The sequence below is a fragment of the Bison bison genome, unplaced genomic scaffold, assembly GCF_000754665.1.
Source record: "Bison bison bison isolate TAMUID 2011002044 unplaced genomic scaffold, Bison_UMD1.0 scf7180017864470, whole genome shotgun sequence".
Taxonomy (NCBI): Eukaryota; Metazoa; Chordata; class Mammalia; order Artiodactyla; family Bovidae; genus Bison; species Bison bison.
Window position 1 is genome coordinate 1,615,232 of NW_011495031.1, and position 8,373 is coordinate 1,623,604.

At 41.1% G+C, this 8,373-nt stretch overlaps 1 non-coding gene across 1 annotated transcript; it reads left to right on the plus strand.

Annotated features, from left to right (window-relative positions):
* Positions 1 to 951: 951 nt before the first annotated feature.
* Positions 952 to 1,023, plus strand: TRNAS-GGA. The gene has a single exon. It is a non-coding gene; the product is annotated as a tRNA-Ser (tRNA).
* The last annotated feature ends 7,350 nt before the right edge of the window (positions 1,024 to 8,373 follow it).

An 8,373-nucleotide genomic window follows, 5' to 3' on the forward strand; every position in this document is an offset into this window, starting at 1 on the left:
AAAGCCAGACATCCTGGAATGCGAAGTCAAGTGTGGGCCTTAAGAAGCATCACTATGAATAAAGCTAGTGGAGGTGATGGAATTCCAGTTGAGCTATTTCAAATTCTAAAAGATGATGCTGTGAAAACGCTACACTCAATATGCCAGCAAATTTGGAAAACTCAGCAGTGACTACAGGACTGGAAAAGGTCAGTTTTCATTCCAATCCCAAAGAAAGGCGATGCCGAAGAATGCTCAAACTACTGCACAGTTGCACTCATGTCACACGCTAGTAAAGTAATGCTTAAAATTCTCCAAACCAGGCTTCAACAGTACGTGAACCGTGAACTTCCTGATGTTCAACCTGGTTTTAGAAAAGGCGGAGGAACAAGAGACCAAATTGCCAACATCTGTCAGATCATCAAAAAAGCAAGAGAGTTCCAGAAAAACATCTAATTCTGCTTTATTGACAATGCCAAAGCCTTTGACTGAGTGGATCACAATAAACTGTGGAAAATTCTGAAAGAGATGGGAATACCAGACCACCTCATCTGCCTCTTAAGAAATCTGTAGGCAGGTCAAGGAGCAACAGTATTGGACATGGAACAACAGACTGGTTCCAAATAGGAAAAGGAGTACGTCAAGGCTGTATATTGTCACCCTGCTTATTTAGCTTATATGCAGAGTACATCATGAGAAACACTGGGCTGGATGAAGCACAAGCTGGAATTGAGATGCTGGGGAAAATATCAATAACCTCAGAAATCCAGATGACACCACCTTTATGGCAGAAAGTGAAGAAGAACTAAAGAGCCTCTTGATGACAGTGAAAGAGGAGAATGAAAAAGCTGGCTTAAAACTCAACATTCAGAAAACTATGATCATGGCATCTGGTCCCATCACCTCAAGTCAAATAGATGGAAACAGTGGAAACAGTGACAAACATTTTTGGGGGGCTCCAAAATCACTGCTTCCCTGGTGGCTCAGAGGTTAAAGCATCTGCCTGGAATGCAGAAGACCCAGGTTCGATCCCTGGGTCGGGAAGATCCCCTGGAGAAGGAAATGGCAACCCACTCCAGTACTCTTGCCTGGAGAATCCCATGGAGGGAAGAGCCTTGTAGGCTACAGTCCATGGGGTCACAAAGAGTCGGACACAACTGAGCAACACACCACCAAAATCACTGCAGATGGTGACTTCAGCTATGAAATTAAAAGACACTTACTCCTTGGAAAAAGCTATGGCCATCTTAGACAGCATACTAAAAAGCAGAGATGTTACCTTGCCAACAAAGTTCTGCCTAGTCAAAGCTGTGGTTTTTCCAGTAGTCATGTATGGATGTGGGAGTTGGACTACAAAGAAAGCTGAGCACTGAAGAATTGATGCTTTTGAAGTGTGGTGTTGGAGAACACTCTTGAGAGTCCCTTGGACAGCAAGGAGATCCAAGCAGTTCATCCTAAAGGAAAGCAGTCATGAATATTCATCGGAAGGTACTGATCCTGAAGCTGATACTCCAATACTTTCACCACCTGATGCGAAGAGGTGACTCATTTGAAAAGACCCTGATGCTGGGAAAGATTGAAGGCAGCAGAAGAAGGGGACAACAGAGGATGAGATGATTGGATGGCATCGCTGACTTAATGAACATGAATTTGAGTAAACTCTGGGACTTGGTGATGGACAGGGAGGCCTGGCGTGCTGCAGTCCATGGGGTTGCAAAGAGTCAGACATGACTGAGCAACTGAACTGAACTGAGAGGGGTGGGATGGAGAGTGAGTTGGAAGGGAAGTTCAAGAGGGAGGGGACATATGTATACCTATGGCTGATTCATGTTGATGTTTAACAGAAAACAACAAAATTCTGTAAAGCAATTGTCTTTCAATTAAAAAAATAAATAATTTTTTTTAATGTGAGTCTTCCTTGATGGCTTTTGTTTAGAGAATTAACGTGATTCTCCCTTTCTGCTGGGAATGAAGATTGAGGGTGGTGAGAAAGAAAATTATTTTCTAGGCAAAAAACCATGGCTTTGTTCCCATAAGCAGTTGTATTCCTTGGAGATGTATGGATATATGCCATGGGGGTTGGGGTGTGCCTATATGTGAGTTTTGTGGTAAATAATGTGGGCATGTCTGTGTCTTTCCCTTGGAATTCTACCTGCCTTGTACAGCAAACTGCAAGAGTCAATTTTTACGTTTCTCATCAAAAAAATCCCACTTCACCATTGCTTCCTGGGTATATGAGTGTCCTCTGTCCACCTTAGTTGGATGTACTACAATGCCATTCTGACACTAAGCACCCAGAGTTACTGTCAGATCCCAAAGTTAAGGACAAAATCTTCCATAAGCTGCCTTATTTCTCAGACACCAGCCACTGGCCAGGGTTCTCCAGGACACCCACACTTCCAAAAAACTGGCTATAGATTTAAGGGTTACTGTGACCCATCAGGTCTGATATGGTTCACTTGAAATGAGTCACAGAACTCAGAAATGTACTATCCTTATTATTACATTTTCATTATGAAAAATACACATAGGGCAGGATCTGAGAGGGTCCTGGAAGCAGAGCTCCTAATATTTGGAGGAGCAAATGTGGGGTAAAGATGATACCTCAAATGTATTTCCCTAATTGACTATCAAATTTAATATCATATATTTACCAACAATGCCAGTGTTAGACTGTATTGCAATATAAGAGATGTAATCTGCAAGTAAATGTTAGAAGGTACTGGCACTGTACTGAGTTCCTTTCAAGCATTTAAAATTAGTCCAACCCATCATCAAATTTTATGACCAAAATGTTTCCTGGGGCAAGGTCACACAGGTTTGCAGACTTCTTGAAGTTGTCAGGTTCTAAAAGGAGTGGTCTCAGCTGTACATGGTTTCACCCTTTCAAACATCTGACGTAATTGAACTAAGAGTTTTTTCTTGAAGGATACTGGATTTCCCTCATTGTATGACCCATGTGTTTATTCCTTTAACCTCAACTATTATTTCCCCATCTCTCCATGTGTACAGAGCTAATGGACTATTCTTACCAGTAAGCAATACAGGCGCATTCACTGTTAACCCCCTTTGGCCAGGTAGAGTGAAAGCGTATTTGGGCATCCTTCTAACAGATGGGTTTCCCTTTGCCCTCCTGCCTGACCATATGGCCAGGTCACCATCCATGCATCAGTAAAAACCTAAACATAGGATCAGAAAGCATGCAAGTTAGCCCATTGAGCTAATTTATGTTTACCTTCCTTAATCAGAGTGGTAGACTTCCAAACAGTCCACTTTGGAACTGATAACCAAAAGTTGAGCAGCTCTGTGTTGGTCAATCAAGAGCTAATAATAGGGCACTGTCCGAGTGGCAATAGAATCAGGCAGCTCCTTGTGTGTTCCAAAGTCAGATCTAGGGGGAAAGAATGTACCTACTTATGATTATGCTGAGAAGTTCTTTGCATTACCTTCATAGCACACCCTTGACAAAACTATTTCCATTTTATTATGGAACTCATCCGGGCATTGCCTTCCACATTAGAGTGTCACTCTACTATCACCCAAGGTATTATGGGTTTCAATATTATTTTATGTCCTTCAGTCACAGGGACAGGGTGAATTAATGTCTAAAAGCAAGGTAGTAGTTTCTCCTCAAATGGAAATTTTCTAGTCCATGATCCCAGCAGTTGTCACTGGGAGAAAAGCTCATAGGATTTTGCCACAAACCCGAGTCTACACTCTATACAAAGTTATTGCACAGACAATTGGGTTTGTACCAACATTCCACTTCTATTTTGTATTGTATGGGCTCTGGCATTCCTATGCATTCCCATATATCGTGTCCAATATTGCTGAACGGTGGTGTTATGTGTGCCTTTTGTTTTATAATGAAACGTAGAGGAAGCACTCCTCAGCCAGACACAATATCCATCTCTATAATAAATTTGGTAAAACAGATTCAACTATTTTACACTGGGCATATGTAAAAATTCCAAGTTTCCATCCAAAGTTTTCACCTTAATCCTGTCAACTCTTGAATTTCTATGATTTTTCAATTTAATTGTAGGCTCCATTAAGTTCTCACCAACAGATTCTGGTACTAAACAGTTCGTGAAGTTCCCTTGTCAAGAAGTCTGAGAAATTTCTCTTCTCCACCTCCTAGTCGTTCCACTTAGTCATAAGCATAAGGCTTCAGGTCCCCAAGCAGAGGGTTGAGCCAAGATACACTGGACATTTTGTCAATATTTAGCTTGATAAATCTGCTTGAAATCCACTTGGCTGTGGTCCAAAGTAATTCAGGTTGTGTTTCTCAATGTAGTCTTTGTCTTCTGACTTTTTAATATTCCTCCAAACTGAGTCACATAGGGTGGACAGACATATTTAAGGACCTTTCGTGTTGAGGATCAAAAAGAGATATCACTGGTCTACTCATCGTTTGATAGTGCTCCATGAGGACCTTTGCTTCAACCCTATTAATGTCTACTTTACTCACCCCATTCCTTAAACACCATGTAAAGATTTCCATTTTATCAGGATGAGTCCCTTGCATATCTCTTCTGCTTTTTCTCATTTTTGTGTTAATTAATCTATTTCTATTAGCATCTATAAGACCCATAAGGGGAAACTGAGACAGAAAAATCCAGTAAGTCATTTTGGACAGCTGTTCAATTTTGCAGCAGTGAGGTTATGTGGTCTCCCAGACCAAAAGAGTATTTTAATTACAGCACTTACCGTGACTTGGAAAAGGGACATGTTTCATGGATTAGTATCTTGATCATCATAAAGTCAACTTTCTAGGTGGCTCAGTGGTAAAGAATCTGCCTACCAATGCAAGAGACATGGGTTTGATTCTTGGGTTGGGAAGATTCCCTGGAGAAGGAAATGGCAACCCACTCCAGTATTCTTGCCTGGGAAACCCTTTGAACAGAGGAACCTGGTGGGCTACAGTCCATGGGCTTGCAAAGAGTTGGACTCTACTTAATGACTAAGTACACATGCATGCACCATAAAGCCAGTTTAGCATGACTTGCATGCAAAGCATATTAGCTACTTCTTCTGAGATGTACCACTTGGCATTTATGTACAGGGAGACAGACAGTTCCCCTTCTCAGAGTAAACAAACTCTATAATGCCTTTTACCTAGTCCACTAGGATAGATGTTAACTTGAGGATAACCTGCAATGTGTCTGAATTATTTATTGTTTTTGTTGTTTAGTCACTCTGCTGTGTCCGATTCTGCATCCCCATGGACTGTAACATGCCAGGCTTCCCTATCCTTCACTATCTCATGGAGTTTGCTCAAACTCATGTCCATTGAGTCAATGATGCCATCCAATCATCTCATCCTCTGTTGACCCCTTCTCCTCTGGCCCTCAATCTTTCCCAGAATCAGAGTCTTTTCCAATGAGTTGGCTCTTCACATAAGGTAGCCAAAATACTGGAGCTTCAGCTTCAGTGTCAGTCCTTCCAATGAATAGTCAGAGTTGATTTCATTTAGGATTGACTGGTTTGATCTCCTTGCTGTCCAAGGGATTCTTAAGAGTCTTCTCTGGCACCACAGTTCAAAATCATCAATCCTTCAGTGCTCAACCTTCTTTATGGCACTCACATCCATACATGACTACTGGAAAAACCATAGCTTTGACTATATGGACCTTTGTTTATTCATAGCCATCTATGATTGCTCTATAATGCCCAAACATACTCTTTCACTCTGTAATATTTAAAACCAAAGATATGGTCCCCAAATTAGACCCTCACACATTCCATTTCAGTAAAAGTTCTTCAGGAAGTTGATGATACCAATCCAAAAAAAAATGAGAAAAGTCCTTCATACTGTAACTCCTGGTTTTGGTAACTTCATGGTCTTACCATGTTCCCAGTTTGGATGACCTTTTTGATGACCAGAGATCTCAGAAGTACTCTCTATTGTCTAAACATAACTCTTCCCTTTGGGGAAAGCTTTGAGGCCAGTGACGATAGCTCAGATTGACCATATTCTGAACTTGGTCAGCACCAAGATCTGACTCAGTACTGTTTTAACTTCACTTTAGCTGTTAAAGATAACAATAACCATGGAATTTAATATTTAATCTTTTTCTTATTATTTTACTTATGCATCCAGTGAGCCAGCTCCTCAGGAGTTGGGTGAATCATCTCTAAATTCTATTAAGTTTTAATTTGAGTAAATGATAAGAGCACAGCTGCTATTTCATACCACAGGTAATATTTTGGCCACCCAGGAATCAAAAGATTCTTATCCCCTACCCTTTTATCCTCTCTCTTTCCAAATCATATGTCTCAGTGAGTCAGGGTCCTTCTAATGAATCCCATCTTTCTGACACCAAATGCTCTGTCTCCCTCCTAACTAAGAGTACAGCAGAAGCATTCTGCTAACCACTCAAGTTGGCATCATACCCTACAAGTTAGGACAAAGTCACCCACAAAACTGTCAGACAGGAGACACAGTTGGGGTATCTCTAGGCCTCCCACACTTTTCACAGTCTGGCTATATATTTAGGGATCCCCTCAGGCTCAGTAATTCCCTGGAAACAATTAATACAACTAAGGAAACACTATACTTACAGTTACAGTTTTATTATAAAGGATACACCTAGGTGAAGCCTACAAGAGTTCTGGGGGCAAAGCTTCCATATCTTCTCCCTGTGGAGTCCTGGACAGATTTTCTACATCACCTTCCTGGCACATCAATGTGCTCACCAACCTGGAAGTTCTACTGAGCACCAGTGTCCAAAGTTTTTATTGAGGTTTCATTGTGCAGGCATGATTAAATCACTGGCCAAGTGACTGAAGTCAGTCTCCAGCCCCTTCCCCTCCCTGGAGTTTGGCTCAAGGTTACAACCATCTGACCAGGCAATTGGTCTTCCATTACCCCACTGAAGCTACTTAAGACCCCACAACAGCCACATCATGGCATAACAAAGGCAATCTTACCACTCAGGAAATTTTAAAGATTTTTGAAGCTCTATGCCAAGGACCAGAGACAGAGACCAGATATAATTTTTATTATATTGTAATATTCATGCCAAAATTTATCAAATCGTAGGCCTTAAATATGTGCAGAATGCTATATACTAACTATACCTCAACAAGGCAGGAAAAAAATCACCATTGACATTCAGGAAAATTTTCAATGGAGTTCTAAGTGGACAAAACTGGGTTTCACAATCCCTATTACTGGGATAATAATCACTTCATTTAATAATAAACCTTCAATTCTGAGTAGGTCTTTATATTCAGCTCATGACATTTTGATTGATTATACACAAGAAAAGAATCTACAACTGTATTTATTTAACTTATGAGAAAAAAGAGGGGGATAAATTATGCAGAATTGCACAACCAGCAAATGGGGAACCAGGCACTGTAGATTAACCCTTCAGTTCCAAACACAATGCCCTTCCTCTCACACCCCGCCTCCTGGAGAGACTCTAAACTTCTACTATGAGTTTGGCATCAATTACGATTTTAATCCTTTTTCCCGATCCTCCTGTGTAGGCCACTTGCCAGGCCTGAGATTTCAGTAATCCCAGCCCTTGTTCCCTCAGAAATATCAGCATTAAAGGGGTACTTTCTCAAATGTAGCTTCCTTCCTGTCCTCCACATATCTGAAGCTCTCTCTTTGTAAGGGCCTTAGATTCAGTCCTTCCCCCATCTTAGCTGGAGTGCTGAGGCAAAGCACCTTGCTTTTGTTGGTACGCCCTGGTGGATCTACATGCTTCAGCCAATACTGAAGAAATCTGAGAAAGAAGGAGCCTCCAGGCAGAGTTGGGACAATTTCACTCCAAGGTTCACCAACTGAGGCCTAATGTTTTGCTTCAGAAAATATTGCCAAGAATAGGATTGTCTTTGTCTCGTGGAAAGTCTGTTTTCCACCAGTTATGACAGTCCCAGTTTCTTTGTGCTGGGCAAGAAACCCTGTACAAAATGAAGAGAGCAGCTAGAGGTCTTCTTTAGGGTGAGTGTTAAACATCAGGGTGGGCACTAAGCTCCCTTTTTATTAGGATGAAGTGGAGGTTGTGTGTTGCAAGGTGGGGAAAAAGAAACTTGGCAGTGTGACAGGAGTGTGCCCACTTGTGTCATGTGGAACCTGCCAGAGGAAATAGGACCTTAGTTTCTTCTACCAGCTTCCCCAAGCAACAAATCAAAGAAGTTGCTTTAAGTCAGTATAAATATAAAAATGTGGCAAATTATGGCTTGAGGATCCTTTTGGATCTTGAATCCTAAATACATATATCTCAATTGAATTTGACTGCCTTATAGGTGTTGATATTTTTTTCCCACAAGACAAAAATGAGACTGCTTATTTAAAAAGATCTCTTCTCTCCCATAGAAACAAGCTTCACAAAACAGGATTGTTCTAGAAATCCTTTGTCCGTAGGTCACAGTTTCCCA